The sequence below is a fragment of the Eupeodes corollae genome, chromosome 3, assembly GCF_945859685.1.
Source record: "Eupeodes corollae chromosome 3, idEupCoro1.1, whole genome shotgun sequence".
In the NCBI taxonomy this organism is placed as follows: Eukaryota; Metazoa; Arthropoda; class Insecta; order Diptera; family Syrphidae; genus Eupeodes; species Eupeodes corollae.
In genome coordinates this window covers 19,637,543-19,655,867 of record NC_079149.1, presented here as the reverse complement: position 1 = coordinate 19,655,867, position 18,325 = coordinate 19,637,543, and the positions used below count along the sequence as shown (strand labels likewise).

The following is an 18,325-nucleotide window of genomic DNA, read 5'->3' as shown; positions in this document are numbered from 1 at the left end:
TTTTATAAAATTTACATTAACATTGAGATTATACTAGAAAATTGATTTAAATTTTGTAAGTATTGTCTAAAACCGTGCTTTTGCTTTTGCTTCTGGAAATTTGTATAGATTCAATAATTTTCAACACAAATAAGAATGCGTGAAGTTAACCCCTCTTTTTCGATTTTCCTATTTTGGAAAGTTGTTCCAGTTTTTTTTTCGGTTTGTTTAGCATTGTTCGAAAGTATTTTTGAAAAAATACCCAAAAATGGGGGTTTTACACCCAAAAAATTGTTTAACCTAGCCCCCTTTTTCGAAAATCGAATTTTAGGACCCTATGATCAAAATTCAAAAAAATATTAGCAACATTCAAACAAATTCTAGCCCCCTTTTTTTCAAAATTCCATCTTTTTATATTTTTTTGAATCCTAGAAACTGTTTTAACTATTGTTCCAAAAACTAAGAGTCATGTAATGTACATTTCAAAAGATATTGTTCCCGAATTTTTGTTTTAAAAATGCAAAATAAGTCAGCCATTTTTTTTTTAAAGCTGTATAGCTACTAAAGCTTGGCTTATAAACTATTTTTACGTTGATGATCGATCTTTCAAAAAAAAATCTCAATTTTTTTTAATTTTTGTAAGCATTATTTTATCTCAACTTTTTCAAACATCAAAAATGCAAAACATGTTCCAATTCAAACCATACTTGCCCCAGTTCGTGTCCTAGTTTCGTCGAAAAGCATAAGCAAATATAGCTAAAGGCGAAAACGAAAAAAATAATTAATATTTCCCCTCCCTAGTGCCCCTCCTTGAAAAAAATGTAAGCCAAAGCTGTATTCTTTCAGCAAAGACCAAAAGGTATTTAAGATTCTGACTCTATAAAATCAATAATGATTATGCCTACATTCAAAAAAACATCCCCAACCCCCTTTACAAATTTACATTAAAAAAATATTTGTACATGCATAATCACTCAGATCAAATTGTTCCGAAGTTTCATTCAAATGTTTTCAAAAATAAAGATATTAAGTCCAAATAAGACTTGACAGTGTACTATTCTGTTAACCATATTCTGGTTCACCTTTTCCGAAATTAAAAATTCAAAAACTTGTTAACAATTGCTCCGGGGTCATTCTACTACTACTTCTAATCTACGTTCATGCTCTAATTTTCATGACCAGCTTCGGAAACTGACGTTTCTCCAAAAAGATAAGGGGATAATGGCGGATGTAAATAATAGAAAAACAATATATATTTTTTGCAGTTTCTGCTACCTACCCCCATTTCATGTGTTTTGGAAAAACCCCACTTGAAAAAAGGGAGGCTCACTTCACGCACTCCACAAATTGTGAGGTTTTAAAGAAATTATGGGAAGAAAGTCTTAAAAACTAATGAAAAAAGAGGCTGTGGTGCGACCCACACTGATAACTTCCCATCCCGTCTGTCGATTTGTCTTGCTTCAAAGTGTCTATACGAGTATGTACTCGTATCAATTTTTACCAAATTTCCGTACTATTTTTTGTAGATTTTATTTTTTATGAAAAAACGGACTGTTGTATTTTTATTAAATAAAAAAGTTTAAAGACACTAATTTTTGAAAAGCTACGAGTATTTGAGTCGAAAGTAAATTTTTACCAACTTTTAGTATTGCTTTTTTTTAGAGTTTTATTTTTTGTAAAAAAACTGTCAATTCGAATTTTTTAAAAATGTTACCAAATGTTGAAAACAATATTTGTTATAAGATAAAATTAGTTTGAAGCCTAAATTTCAAGTTTTTGAAAAGATATTTGAATCGATATTCAATTTTTACGAACTTTGAGTAATGTTTTTTATAGATTTTTATTTTAAAAAAACTTTCAATTCGATTTTTCTCAAAATTTTATCAGATTTCAAAAACATTATTCTTCGTTGCACATAATTGTTTTGGAGATCATATTTTAGTCGTAAAATTTTGGAGGTGACACATTTTTTTCCAGTTTTTTTTGATTTATAAGAAAAACCGTTAAATGGATTTATTTTTAAAAATACTCGTATACTGCTTTGATATCACGTTACAATACATTATATAAAATTTAATTCAAGTCTCTATGGTTTTTGGTTCGTAAGATATTTAGGGCTAACTAAAATTTTCACCTTTTTTTCAAACTGCTATGGTAAAAAAACCATCCACGCAATTTTCTTGAGAGCCCTTTCTGCATCTTTCTATTTTAAGTCGATATCTCTTCTGGTTCTTGAGCTATGGACGACGAAAAAAACGTCCGTACATACGCACGCACAGACGTCTTTCCAAAAATCTTTTATTTCGACTCTAGGGACCTTGAAACGTCGAAAAATGTCAAAATTTTCATTTTGACAAATCGGACCCATTACAATATCTTCCTATAGGAATTTAAAAATAATGTTTAACTAAAAATTGGTAAACATAGATTTTTCAAAAAAATAACTTGAGAACAAATGAAAACATTCACTTTAAAATTACTTCATTCTTTGCAGAATATTTTTTTAAAATCAAGTCCACATTTGTATAAATAATACAAGCCCACTAAAAATTGTTAAACTTTGGATTTCGAAAAAAATATCTTTGGAAATTATGTATATGAAGGTTTTTGGTTATTTGTTTATGAAAATCCAATTGACAATTTATTTTATTGCACAAAACCACGAAAACCTGCAACAAAAAAGACAACTAAAACATTGTTAAAATATGTTGTATCAATTTTAGACGGCTTTTCTTACATAATTGAAAGTCCTAACAACATTTTTATTTTAGATTCCCTTCTCTTTTAAGTTTGAATTGTAACAAAAAATATCATTTAAAAGTTTTTATCGTATGTCAATGGAATTTATTAGTGTAGGTCGCATCCATAAACACTAAACAATCATCATTTCCTCATAACTTAATATTCAGAATAATATTTGGACAAATCCAGGTCTTAATAAGTACAACTTTAAGAAGAAAAGAATCGGTACTGAAATAAAATGTTTTACAGTCCAGCAAGTCAAATAGATATTTGGAAGAACCTTATTTAGTTACCAAAACTTTTTCGACCTAACTATTTTAAATTTTTAACAAAGTTGTACTCATAAATGCATTCTCAAGAAACGGTGGTTAAATAGATTAAAAAAAAAAAAACAATTTTTGCAAATTTCAAAAGTTTTTTATTTAGAACTAATCAGCTCAGTTCTATTGGACCCAATTCTGATTGAGTTTTTTTTTCTAATAATTCAAATTTAATAAATATAAGTCTCAATTATGTGTACCTATTTTTGAAAATAAGTGGTGATACGAGTTTCTTAAAAATGATTGACAAACTAGAAATTTAATATTTTGCTAGGCTTTGCAAAATTCCTAAACAAATAAAAATTCTATGACTTTAACCATTTTTCACATTAAACGAATTGTATTCCTTTTTATTGTAAACAACTTTTCTCTTTAATGGTTTTAGAATATCATTAAACCAAAAACACAACATCTCCAATATTATTTCTTTTCGTTTTCATTACATTCCCTTTAGCCTTGAACTATATAAGAGCAAGAACATGTTATATACTAAGTCATTGATTTTATTTTTATTATTATTGTTATTTGTTTATATTAATGTTGTTAACTTAGAAAACCACTCAACTAAATATCAAAAATTGTGTCTTCTCCATGAACCACAAAGATAAATATTCCTTTTCAATATTCCATACATAGGGGTATGTGCACTTAATATAAAATACTATAAACTTTGTTGACCCTGACCACATAGCTATAAGGTTATAGCCAAGGCATCACAAATATGAGATGAGGATGACCCGATGCTGTGCCATATTACGACACACATAAGCTTTCATTATGCGAAGCAAATAATAACCACCTCGCATCACTTATTCAACTTTTCCATCAAATGTATATATAGTTAGGTTTTGAAATCAAGGACACAATGAATGGCACGAAGTTCGTCTTAAATTTGTGTTAGGCTCTTTTAATATCTGGACAAAGTTTGACCTAAAACAATATAAGATATTTGGTTGAACAAGTAGTAGGAATATATTTAAAAAAAAAAGTTATTAATTATTTAGAATAAAAATCCAGATTAACACGAGATTTTTAAAAACTATGGGTTCAATTTTCGAAAGAAATCTAAGTTTGATTAAAAATCATCAGGACTTGACTTTGAGAAGATATTAACTTTGTTCGTTAATTCCGTAATATCCTTGTTTCAAAATTCATCAAAGTCACTAGGTTTACCCTATACTCGTATCATTGTCGTAAATACATACATATTGCAAGGAAAAACCTATTATCAAGAGTAATATAGACTTCTCGATTATCTGTATGTGAGATTTCAATTAATTTATAGAAGCAATATTAAGCACACACGTCCTTCCCACCTCTATTTACATATACATATGTACCTTATGTAACTGTACTCGTTTAAAAATTAAAAAATATATATATACGATTACAGAAAACGGTGTTGTTTTAACATCTGATGCTGTTATGAAAATCAATTTAGACCAATGCACATTTATGCACACAGCTACATATTAAATAGATTTTATGAAAATTAATCTTTGATCGTCCTTGCGATAGAATACACATCTGGGATAGGATAGAAATTTCCTTCATACCGATATATACATAGGTATAAATAGATATAATAATAATTAAACGGAATATAAAGGTCATTAATTTGACCAAATTGGTTATCATAGCCTTGTACAATGTGCATACCTACATTCAAATACAATTTACAAAGGATATAGGTCCAGTCTTAACTTAAAGGATATCTTAACCATGTATAGGAAGGTCTACCCACAAATTTAAGTGGAATATTTAGTGAACAGTTTTTTTTTCTTTTTTTGAAGTTTCCAATTATCTTGAAAGGGGAATAAGGATGGGTAATTGTATTTTAGACACCTACATAGGTAAACATTGTTTAATTAATGATTTGTTTCAACTTGGCCTATATACATACCAAACATCCAAATTCAATAAGAGAACATACTCAAAACTTAGATGAGTATAGTTATTATTACGGGTCAGCTGTTATTAGCTTTAAATTTTTGGCTTCAAGCTTTGGTTTAAAGAAGGAACTTGCTTAGTGCTTATCTTAACGCAGAGGTGGTTAAAAGCTTATTATAATTACTAACAATAGAAAACACTTAAAGTTTTATTGTTATTTTCATATTTAATGGACTTATGTCTTTATGTTATTATAAACCATAAAAGTGTTTTAGAAATATGATGCAGCTTTAAAATTTTAAAAATTAATATCTCAAAAACCAGACGTGAAAACGTGACTTTGGAGATGGATTCGAGCTAAGGATATCAAAATGGAAAAATATTTTTTGATTGTCAATTACAAAACTTTTTCGAACAAAGTTATTAATACATAGAAAAAAAGTCGGTTTATTTAGCTGATAGTTATTTAACAAAAATGGTTAGGTGATTTTGAAATAAGATTTCTGGATTTTTTTTTTTCAGAAACTCTACTTAACAAATCGAGATAATAGAAAAGTTTAAAATTTGATTCCAAAATTCTTTGATAATTTTTAATATTAAATTAACTATTTAATATAAAAAAATCCTAAAAACTTTCAAAGAATATAAACTTTGTCATATATATTTCAAGTTAATGGGTTGAAATTGTCTGATATTGAAATTATTACATCGATTTTTCAAAAATTCTTTGCCTTCAAATCATAAGGAAAAACTTAAGAACCATAGGAAGTTATTGTAATGGATACGATTTGTCAAATTGAAAATTTTGACATTTTTCGACGTTTCAAGGTCCCTATAGTCGAAACAAAAGATTTTTAAAAAAATGCCTGTGGGTGCGTATATACATACATACGTTCGTACGTCAGTACGCTTGCGACGTTTTTTTCGTCGTCCATAGCTCAAGAACCAGAAGAGACATAGACTTCAAATAAATTTTGTTATACAGATAATAAGGCAGAAATATGCAGAAAGGCCTTTCAAGAAAATTGCGTCTGCGGTATTGTTACCACATTAGTTTAAAAAAAGGTGAGCATTTTTGTTAACCGTTAATATCTTCTGAACCAAAAACGCTAAAGACTTGAATTAAATTGTATGTAATATATTGTAACGTGATACAAAACAAGTATATTTTTTGATAAAAATTCAATTAACTTTTTTTTTACAAATCAAAATTAAAAAAAAAAATTGTGACGTCGAAAATTTTACTAATAAAAACTATTTTATCTATAAAACAATTTTGTGCAACGAAAAATAAAGTTTTTAACATCTGGTAAAATTTTGAGAAAAATCGAATTGACGGTTTTTTTATAAAAAATAAAAATTTAAAAAACATTACTCAAAGTTCGTATAAATTGATTTTCCACTCAAATATCTTTTCAAAAATTGGAGATTATGACTTCCAAATAATTTTTGCTTATGAGAAATATTGTTTTCAACATTTCGAAAAATTTTGAGAAAAATCGATTTCACAGTTTCTTGACAAAAAATAAAAATTGATTTTCGACTCAAATTTCAAAACTTTGAGAAATTGGCTTTAGACTACGTTTTTCTTTTAAAAAGACTGTTGTCAACACTCAGTAAAATTTTGAGGAAAATCTAATTAACATTTTTTATTACAAAAAATAAAACCCTAACAGAAAAACAAAACAATGCTAAGACTTGGTAAATATGTACTTTCGACTCAAATAGCTTTACAAAAATTAAAAATATTGTCTTCAAACTCTTTTTATTTCACAAAAAATATTGTTTTCGATATTCAGTAGTTTTTTTTTTTTATAAAAATCCAACAGTCCGTTTTTACATAAAAAATAAAATCTACAAAAAATAGTACGCAAATTTAGTAAACAATTAAGAAATGCTACATTCTTACATTATGTTTTTTACGTTACATTTTTTTCGACTACAAATCTATTTAACAAATCAATATTTTCAAAGTGAACTATTTCTTTATTTTAGAAATATTGTTGGTAATTTAAAAATTTGTAAGAATAATTCAACTAACAACTTTTTTAACCCAACACGTAAACCTGCAAACTTTAAAGCAAGACAAATAGACGGCGGGATGGGAAGTTATCCGTGTGGGTTGCATCCCAGTCTCTTTTTATTTTTTATTATGAGTCAAAGCTTATTAGATTGCCAAAACTTAATATGGACTTTTTTTGTTACTTAGCCCCGAAACCAGTGGTGTTCCCAGCTTAATGCCAAGCCAAAATATTTAAAATATGGAGATTTCATTGACCTCAAGGCATTTAAAAAAACTATCGAAGGGGAATGTGTGAGCTTTTAAAGTTTCTCTAAGTTTAGTGAATTTTTTTATTTGGCAATTCACGACTTGGTTCTTAAGCATAAAAACTTTGATTTAGATATCAGTTTGAGATAACACTTCAATTTATTAGACCCTCACATTTGGGGGCCTAGGATATAAGAACTCGGTTTAGCAATTTTTTACTTCTTTCAAAGGTTTAATTTATAGATTCATTCGGGTTATGGATTTAATTTCAGCCACAAGGGCATTTTATGTGCAATAAGAAAATATTTATAGAAAATACATACAAAGGTTTCCCAAAAAGTCATGAATCAAAGCTGCATAACATGAAATGCTTTGCTTTGAAAGTGTGTATTTAAAATTTGGCTAAAAGTTTTGAGTCTGCACAAATAGATATAAGAGTTATTAAAATTATATCGAGAAATAACATGCAATATAAAATAGTCAATATTCCGACGGACAACATGTTAAGAGAAAACATGACGCATGACATTATTTGCATCTGGGAAACATTGAAAAATACTTAACTTTTATCGATATTGTTGTCTTTTTTATGTAGACAATGATCTTTTGGCTGAATCTAATAAACAATATATTTCATGAAATTTTGTAACATAATAGTTTCTATTATTTGAATTGCATGTTTCAAATATTATTCTAGAGATTTAATTGTTCCAGTTTTCAAAAAACAGTGGAAAAACGAAATCGAAACCAATTTATTTTGATTCTCATTCAACTTAAGATGTTCAATTATCAAAAAAGAATAATCCTTTTAAACACAACAACACAATCTTTATTTAAAAAAAAGAAAGAATATCAAAACTTAATCCTAAAATAAATGACCACTTAAACGAAAACTGACAAATGTTTTTAATTTTATTCGTAAAATGTTAGAATTTTGCGACATAACTAGCTACGGGGTGCTACGAAAATAGCAAAAAAAACCCTATGGAACACAGATCGAAAATTTCTGGAACTCCAAAATGATTTTTAACCAAAGTTTACACAAATGATAAGATGTGAAAAAACGTACGAGTTCAAACCACTTTTCGATGAAAGTAAGCAGGGTCGGATTGAGATTTGGCAACGGGGGCGGAAGCCCAGTGACCCTCACAAACTGGGGGCCCCCACAATAGAGACTTCGGAGAACTAGTAAACATATTTCCCTTTGATATGTATTTTTTTTTGTTGGTCTTTTACCTTTACTTATAGCTTACAGTACTTTATATATACATGATTATTATATTATATTAATCTTAAATAACAGAAATCATTGATCTATATTTGTTCACTCTAATCAGATAATCAGTGAAATATAAAATTAAAAAGACAATGCTGCAAACATGAGTGCCAAGCACAAGGGGAGGCTCTTATTTGAGAGAAAAATCATTTATCGGTGTTCGTACCTTATTGTGGTCATTCTCTAAATTTAGTGGGAAAGGCATTTCTAACTCTTGTCCATCGGCTGTTCAATTCTTTGATTTCGTGCAGAATTTGTACACGTTTTTCACAGCCAGTACAGAGCGGAACCGAATTCTGATTGAGAAAATATCGGAGAAGAAAAGCGGCCAGTTCTTAGTATTGAAAGAGCTCAGCGACACTCGTTGGTCTTGTCGAGCTGAAGCTACGAAAGCTTTAGCCAACGGCTATTCGGAAATCAAAGAAGCTCTAAGCAGCATATAGGCCAATAAAGAGCAAAAAGATATCGTGAGGAATGAAGCAACGCCTCTTTTTTTTGTCTCGATACCGCTTTGTTTACAACATTTTGGAACGATATCTTGTGATAAGTACGAGGAAGCAGCCAACAAATATCCCAAACTGATGAATATGAACAATCACACACCCGCACCAGAAAGAGAAATGTGAGGTTGAATCCGCTCGATTACTTGAAACCACTAGACGCAAATCTGTCACCCAAGTAAAAATACAAAGTATCCACCTTCACCCTAATGTTTGACCAGTTATCCGTTTCTCTCACTGAAAAATTGCATGCCTATGAAGCTGTACGTTCAAGACTTGGATTCCTGAATCACATCGAGAAGATGAATGCTGAAAATTTGCACGCTGCAGCAGAGGCATGGGTGAAAGTGTATCCGGATGATTTAGAGCCTAGTCTTGGTAATGAGTTGGTTCAATTTGTGTCTTTGATAGATTCATACAAAAAGGAAATGGACTGTGGAACAGAACAATCGCCGGAACTATTGTACTACCAAATTATCGAAAATCAAAATTTCAGAGCTACATTTCCGAACCTCGAAATTGCATTGAGAATGTATTTGGTTATGATGGCAACAAATTGCATTACGCTTATTTTCAAAAATGCAAATTATAAAAAAAAGGGATTCGAACCACGATGAGACAAAACTGTCTATCGAAGCTCTCTCTCTCCTGAACATTGAAAGCGATTTACTCCGAGAACTGGATTTTAACAAAATCATCAACGATTTTTTGGCGAAAAAAGATCGAAGGGTTCTGTTCGTTAATTTCAGATAATTCTTTTTTCCGTTTATATTTACTAAAGGAATTTGCTTGGTTTCACAATAATTTATTAATTCAAAAACTCGAGTGAAAAAAATTGTTTACTTTATTTTAAAAATAATTTAGGGCGACGGGGCCTCCGCTCATTTATTGGCCCGAGGACTCTGGACCTCTAAATCCGGCCCTGAAAGAAAATTAAACCAAGAATTACTAGATCAAGTTTTACTTCATTTCAAAACTTCGTCAAGAAATGTCAGAATAATCATAATTCAGTACCGAAATTCTTTCGTTATTGACTTTTAGTATTTTTCGCTTCAAGTTTTAATTTTCTGTAAGATACTGTCAATTATTTTATTCTAAAAGTTTCTCAAACTTTCGAAAACAACATTTTGTAGAAAATGAAAAAATGTTTTAATAAATCAATTTTTACAAGAACTAATTGTTAAAGGGTTTTGATTTTTGTATAGTAAAAATGTTAATTGGATTTTTATTTTAAATTAACTAAACGTGTAGAGCTATATTTTGTATAGGATGCAACCATTTTGAAATCAATAACAGTTTTCTTTCGAAAGATTAAAATCAATGATTAACTTTCGTAAGTAATATTTTTGGCAGATTTTGTTTTTAAGTTATTGTTAAAATATACAAATCGGAAATAAATGTTTTTAGTAAAAATTTCTTAAGATTTACGTATTTATTTTTCTGTGATTTTGGTCCTCATTTAAGAGACCATAAGACGTTTTGAAAAGTTTTCAATTCCATAATTCGGAACAATTATATTAACTTCTTATTTGAAGTTTAAAATACAAGATGTGCCAAAGTGGACTCCAAACCTTATTTTGACTTCAAAAATCTATTACGTTGTCGAATTTTACTCGGTTCTTAAATGTTTGTAGGTCTGTTAAGCTGAAACACCACAATAGAAATTCTATTGATACCGAAATACTGTGTTCCTATGAAAAACTAAGCATGTTATTACCAAAATAATGTAAAACTTGAAAAAATTCGTATTCAATATGTTTTTAAAAAGCCAGCAGTATTTCCATCTTCACCTTAAGCCAAAACCTCAAAAATTTGAATATTTTTTTGTACCTGACACAACGTTGAAAATATATAAATAAAATTCTATTTACGATAAATTACCAGTTTTGACATTTTTTTTGTATGTTTTATTAGGGTTCAGAATTCTATCCAAATCTATGTTTGCTGTCAACGACATTTCAAGTTCGAAAGCCTGTCAGCATATTGGATTTAATTTTTATAGTAAAACTAAATTTTTGATTCATCAGTTAGCAAAGAAATAACTCGTTGTTGATATGCATAACGGCCGGTTTTTTCCTTGACTGTAATGATTGTATTTTAGAAAGATAAATAATTTGATTTTAGCTCTAAAATATGTACATATCGCCCGTCGCTCTTGTTATTAAAATAAGATAAGTCGTAACATAGTAGATGTACTGGAAAGTGTATCTAGAATCAATTTAAAGCTTATATAGAAAAGCATTTCATTTCTGAAAATTTTCAAAAAATATCACAAGGAAACATTTACAAAAATGTATGTATTAATAAATGAAGTATTTATTGAGAAGTTTTCTCTAAATAAGTTGAAACGTGTTCTAGACTTGACACAGGCATAAAATTTAAAATTTGAATCTGATAATAAAAATAAATTGTTAAAAAATCAAAATAAGCTTTGAATTCAATTTGTAAATTTTGCAAATCCAAACATTCTGGTCAAACAAATATTTTTAAGAATTTTAAGCTGCTTTGATGAAAACCCAAAAACATTTTTATATCAAATTTTGATCTACATAAAGGTATAAGGCGATACAAAAATTAGCAGCATTGTTGATGCATAGTTAGAAATTTTTTCAAAATATTGAATTTAATAAATAAACGTTGTGTTATTTTAACAAATAAAGAATACTTACATTTTGGGGTTGTCCATTGGAAGGGTTAGTGGATGGGAGTGAGGGGCCCGTTCTGTTGCGAAGACGGGCCAATGCACTCCTGAGGCCCTCCGTATTGTTGTTGTCGGGCCCCTTTCCAAACAAAATACATCCACAAAACACTTTGAATGATTTTTACAACACTTTTTCTTTAAACAATTTTCTTATTTTTTTTTTTCAATTTTATTCCCAAAAACAAATATACAAACCAAAAAATTTAAACAAAATAAAATTATGTATATTTTTGTATTAACTCTTTTTCTATCGTGTTTTGTGTTTTGAATTTAAAACAAAAAACACTTTTTTTCAAAATAAAACAAAAATTAAATCAAAACCAAAATCTTTTGATTAATTAAGCAGCCTTTTTACGCTTAAAGCTTTCTTCTTTTACACTTTGGTTTGTTTCACGCCGCAACCAAAAAGAAAACACCATAATTAGGGGTTAATAAGATGCATCCTGTTTTCTCATCAACAGCACGAAAGCAATTTTAGAAGTTTTCAAAAACAAAACCCCCAGCTTTTCAAAATTCTACCCTCATGAAAAAGGTACTTTGAGAAGGCCCGCCACGCCACACGTTTATATTCGATGCGGTTTTATTGCCTTTGTTGCTTTGAACTTGAACAACTTGTACACTTAGTCAAAAGATATAATCAGTTGTTGTTGGTGTAAGTCTGTGGTGAGATGTGATGTGAATTTGATTTGCGTGCATGATATGAATTACTCATCCGGAAATCTGATTTGTCCTGAATTCTTTTCTTTTCTTTTGCCAGAAGCACACATGGTGTATTGTATATCCAATAAGGTACTTTAAGAAGTACACAGGAGGCTTAAGGTATCACCGACACCGAATGAGCTGAAGGACGAGTTGAAGATGCGATGAAGATGCGATGTAGATGATGATCTTGATCCTGAAATGAGATAGAAATTAAGAAGATAAAAATAAGACTGGCAAATAAGAAAGGCATATCACGCTAATTCCATATGTTTACAAAAACAAAATAATATATGTATGTGAGTCTTTTTATAAATTAAGAAAAATGATGAAGGTTTATGTTTCATTTCAGGCTCTAACTTTATTGAGTTAAGTTTAATTGAAAGGCTGTATTCTTCTTTATAGCATTTTCTATATGTATATATGAACATAAGACTATAGGAGTAATATGATGTGCTTGGAGCTTTTCTTATGAAAAATCTGAAGCCCTAGTATTTAAGCAGTAGCCAAGCCAGGCCAGGCCATATAAAAGATGTGAATATAAGCTCTGTGAGATGAATCAATTAAAATTAATGAGATTTTTCGGGAGGTACTTTGTGTGGAATATGTTGTTGGCTGAAGGATGTCAAGTTTTTTTTGTGTTCTTGGGTGTGAATATACAAAAAGGCTAAAACCGAGTGAGAATATAAGAAAGTCTGTGATACATGGTGTCATATGGTCCGGAGATGATGGTATTTTGTATGTTCTTAATTCTTTAACCATCTGTCTTATGTCTTTTGTGAGGCTTATTGTGAATTTGATTCGTCTTAGGATGTATTAATAAGAGGATATTTATGGCTTTTTAATGGTCACTTTATTTTGTGTTTATACTTGTATCACATAATGACTCTTAATATATCGACCTAATAAGCTCGGATAAAGGAACATGAAAAAGGTAATTCTAGAGCTATGTCTGACAGATAGTAACTATTTATTTTTTTAATTTGCAAGTTAAATATTTTGTTATTCTTAAAAACTTCTAAAATGAAATAAAAAATTGAAGTAAAAGTTAGTGGTGTTTTTGGGAGGATTTTAGATGTTAAGAGAGGGGGTGGAGTGTAGTCAAAAGCTAAACTTCAATCTGTATACAATTTTTAACAAATTCAATTATATACGTATGCAAACCAGATCTGTAAGAATCAGTCTTGTTCAAACAAATTGATTTTTTTATAAATAAGACTTTATTTGTTTACAAATTGAGTCGCGTTTTTAATTCAGTGTTGAATAGAGTGTTGGGCCATGAACGGATCCTTGAGGCACGCCTGCAGTACACACAAACATTTCCAAAATACTTTTGTTAATAAATACAACTAAAGGTTTGATGACAGAAATTACTTCAATATTTGTATTATGTACAATAGAAAAATTAAGCTTCTAAAGTTTTGTGGAAGAGTTTGTTATGCTAGACCGAATCAAATGCTCTTTCAATGTCAAGTAAAATCATTTCAGTCCTTTTACCATTGGTTAAATTTGTTTTAAAAATGTTAGTTATTTGATTGATATGATGGTAAGCTCGAAATCTGAATTATCTAGGAGGCAGATTTGTTTCAAAACACAGAACTTAGGAAGCGTATAGGGTGATAGCTTAGAGGATAAATAACGATTTGTCTATGTTTAAAAATTAAAATAATTTTAGCCTTTTTCCATTCTATTGGAAAGTAACTTGACTTCATTCGAAAATTAAACAAATTTAAAGGAAATTTTTTCCCTTACCTGGAAGGTTTTTAAAAAAAAAGATTTTGTTTGTTATGAAAGCCAGCTGAGTGACCAAATTAGTTTGAAATTAATGAATTTAAAAGTGAAAAATAAAAAAGGGCGATATAAAAGATATCAAATACTTCAGTCAAAATCATTTTATTAATTTTTTGTTGAATTTTTCTAAAAAAATAAATAAAAGTTAACGATAATATTTTCCACATAATAAAATAACTTTTATGAATCTGTTTTTGCTTCCAACATTTTTAGTTGAAAACCATTTTTTTTTAATTTTAGCACCATTTTTTGAAAATTTGTATTACTTATTACTTATAAAATACTAGCTGACCGGACAAACGTTGTTTTGTCATAAAAATAAATTTTAGAGAATATTTTGCTAGAAGACCACGTCACTCATAGTTGTCTGTGTGAAAAACATGAAGTGCTTAAATCTAAGCCGCAGACACACATCGTTTGGCTTTGAGACTTATTAATAATCATTGCAAATGCGAATCTAATTGGAAATTGAAGGCGTATGAATTGAATTGGCACATCTGTGGGTATAATAAAATTTAGAATAATGGCTGCGATTAAATTTTTCATTAATTTTTTCATTTCGCGTGCCGTTGCAACAACATTTAGTTGTAAATTATACTGTTGCATGCCTGGTAAATCCAATGGGTTTACAAATTCAGTTGGATAATTAACAGCTTTGGTAGCATCACAAACTGTAACAATAGATTTGTATGAATTTCACGTTTTTTGCTGCAAAATTGCTCTTACTGCCGGCCACTTATAATTTGTATATTGTCAGTGTCGGGAAATATCTGGTCAATGAGAGCATTTTTTCAATCATTTATCGTGCAGTTGTATGCATCCAGTTTCATCTGTAGTAACTTTTCCGTCGGTTATATCTAATAGTTGTTTTGAGAACGTTTCAAGGGATGGATGCTGAAGCATTTGAACACGCATATTTACTTTCAGTTGTCCTTTTTCAACATTACGCCTTAATGGCGATGATTTTAAGCACGAGTTGATCTCATCAGCGTACGTTGAACGCAAAATTACGGAAAGTGTGTGAAAACACATGAAAGGAGTAACAGAGTGCCGCCAAAGAGTCTGTCATTGTTTTGTCATATCTTACAATGTCCGGTTCAACGCCTGAAGCAAATGTGTGTGTGCCGTAGTGCATTCATCCCAGATGATAATTTTACACTGTTTCAGCACAGTGGCCATGGATGATTTTCTTTATATTGCACCAATGGTATAGCCAATGCTATGCCATTATTAGATCGTATATTTAAGCAAGAATTATCGAAATATGGAATGTTTTGCCAGTTCTACCTGGAGCATCCAAAAAAGGAATCCACCTTCTAATGCGGAAACTGCGAGCCTGATGTGGTCATAAATGGATCTTTGTTCTTCATTGATTATTGCGACATTGCGAGCAAAAATCTCTGCCATTTCTACAGAATTGTATTGTAGTTCAAGATTCAATTTAGTGTCTATTAAATAAGATTCATTAAGATTTGGCAATGATAATGCAAAAGATCCCTAATAGCAATCAATACTTCATTGTAAATAGCTTCACTGAATACTATCGTAAGATCGTTGCATCGTTGTACGATGTTGATGCAATTAAACAATAGCACTTAGGAATATAAGAAATAGATAAAAACCTATTCTCAGGTATACTGAATGTATATGCAAAATTTCATTGAAATTGGTTAAGTGGTTTCGGAGGAGTATGGCAACTAACACTGAGACAGGAGAATTTTGTATATTAGACAACACAAATTAAATTTGTTTAAACAATTATTCAACGTTAACAACAAAATAAAGCATAGAATGCAATATTTTTTAAGTCAATTCCTCAATTTATTCTGGAGATATTTGAATGGAATACACATTTTTACTAATTTTATTTGAGACTCAATTTTGGATGTTCCTAATAAATATAAATATACTAGCAGACCCGACAGACGTTATCCTGTCTACACGTCTTTAATTTGAAAATTTCAAACTCTTTTTAATAAGCTAAAACATTCTGGACCATTTTGATGAAAATTATTATTCAAATGTTATGACAATATCTAACGTCATTACATGTACATTTATTACAATTAGACTAATCGATAGCGTGTGAGTATGTGTAATGAAATCTTCAACTTGTTTTAATTAAAGGTAAAAAAGCTTACACTCAAACTATTTTATTTAAAAATTATATTTTTTTATTTACAAAAACTTAATTTATCGTAATGCCATTGGATGTACAATATTTTTGGATAAACCCTGAGGTGTATAAATAAATAAATTCGATGGTTTTCCAACTCTGGAACACGCAACATATAATTGGCCGTGAGAAAAACATGGGTTTTCTAAATCTAAGCCACAAATTGTCATTGTTTCGCCTTGTGACTTATTTATAGTCATAGCATATGCCAAGCGGTTTGGAAATTGTACACGTTTGAATGGTATAGGCGAATTTGAAGGAAGCCACCATGTTGCAAAAATTCTCTGAAAGTCGAATATATTGTGTATCTTCATACAATTGAATTTTACCGTTGCCAATGTCTAACAATTGTTCAGAGAATCCTGACGCTAATGGATCATTTTGAAGTCGAACGCGCATATTAATAGTAAGGCATTATTAAGTGACACTTGGCCATAGATAAGATTCTTTCAAATATGCGTTTATTCCGTCTGCATATGTCGGGCGTGGAATGACTGGTAATGTTTGTTTGAAATTACCAGACAGCAGCAGTAGAGCACCACCGAAAAGCCGAGCATTATTTTTGATATCTTTCAGGGACCTGTCGAGAGCTTCAAGCGAATGCTTGTGGGCCATTTTACATTCATCCCAGATAATAATTTTACATTTTCTCAAAAAATCAGCCATGCTTGAATGCTTCTTTATGTTACACATTGCTTCGGGATTTATATGAACGTTCAAAGGTAATTTAAGTGCTGAATGCGCAGTCAGTCCACCATCAAGTAACGTTGCTGCAATGCTTGATGAAGCAATGGCCAATGCAATATGATTTTGAGATCGTGGCCGCGCAAGTATCAGTGCGATAAGAAATGTTTTACCAGTGCCACCTGGAGCGTCTAAAAAAAAGAATCCACCTTGTTGTTCTGCAATTGAAACGTTAATTTGATCATATACATTTCGTTGTTCAGCAGTAAGCAATTGTTCATTTTCCGCACCAAAAGTAGCCAAAGAAGTCTTATCGAACTGGTGTTCACGTTGAACATCGCTGTTGATGATGTCTACTGCTGGGCGATTGGCCCTGGCATTAATGACTCGTTGTATATTTCGGCGGAGAATTCAATATTAAGATTTTGATTAGTAATTCTAGTCCGATGCAAAATATCCTCACTCATTGAGTCTTTATATTTGTTCCACAGAGCAGATGCATCAGACGGAAAACACGTTGTCAATATTATTGAAGATAATTGACGAATTTGTTGTGGAGATGAGCTCAGTGCTGCATCTGCAAGTGTGAGATCCCAATGGTTATCATCCTCCAATAAATGTAACTCACGACACGCATCGAAGAAAGAGTCGTATGAAGTACCATTGACTTTTCGCAAATATTGGAAGGACGTCGGTCCAGGGTAGTTAATCAGTAATAAACGCAAAAAAAACATTCGCGTTGCTTAGAATGAACTGTATATAATCAACCTAAAGTTTTTGTCAAATAGCTTCGTTGCTACTTATGTGTCGACCCATTTGATAACGTGTTATTTCGTCATTGTCTTTAACATTTTGAACAGCAAATATAGCTTTATCACTACCCTTGTGAACATACTTACAAATGTATTTGATAGACTTCACCGAACTGCATAGTTCAACGTTTATGTGCGCTTTGTAGGTTTTGCACAGCAATGGCGAATATGGAACTACCCAGCGATTATCAATATCTACTCTCATACCATTTGACAGAAGCAATTCATATGATTGACCACCATTGTCTACGTCTCTACGTCGATAAGATGGATAACCGTCCATATTGGTGATAGTATCAGTTTCACATGGTTTTGGAAAACGTTTTTTACATTTTCCATTATCCATACATGGCGACATCATGTTTAGAGTGCCACATGGACCATGGATCATATTTGTAGAAACAATGTTAAACAATTCTGGATCAACATTCGGATCTGGAATTTCCGTTGAAATAATTTTGTCAATTTCTTCTGCGCGTATTTTAT

General features: G+C 30.4%; 1 protein-coding gene across 2 annotated transcripts in view; it reads right to left on the bottom strand.

The window, feature by feature from the left end:
- The window catches only part of LOC129948892 (GTP-binding protein REM 2), a 333,357-nt gene that overhangs the window by 243,965 nt on the left and 71,067 nt on the right, over positions 1-18,325 (bottom strand). The window contains exon 1 of one of the 2 annotated variants that reach the window (XM_056060041.1): positions 11,646-11,664. The exons of the other annotated variant lie outside the window; for it this stretch is intronic. The gene's annotated coding sequence lies outside the window, so the exon portion shown is untranslated. Of the gene's footprint in view, positions 1-11,645; positions 11,665-18,325 lie in introns of those variants that run through there. 2 annotated transcript variants of the gene reach the window in all.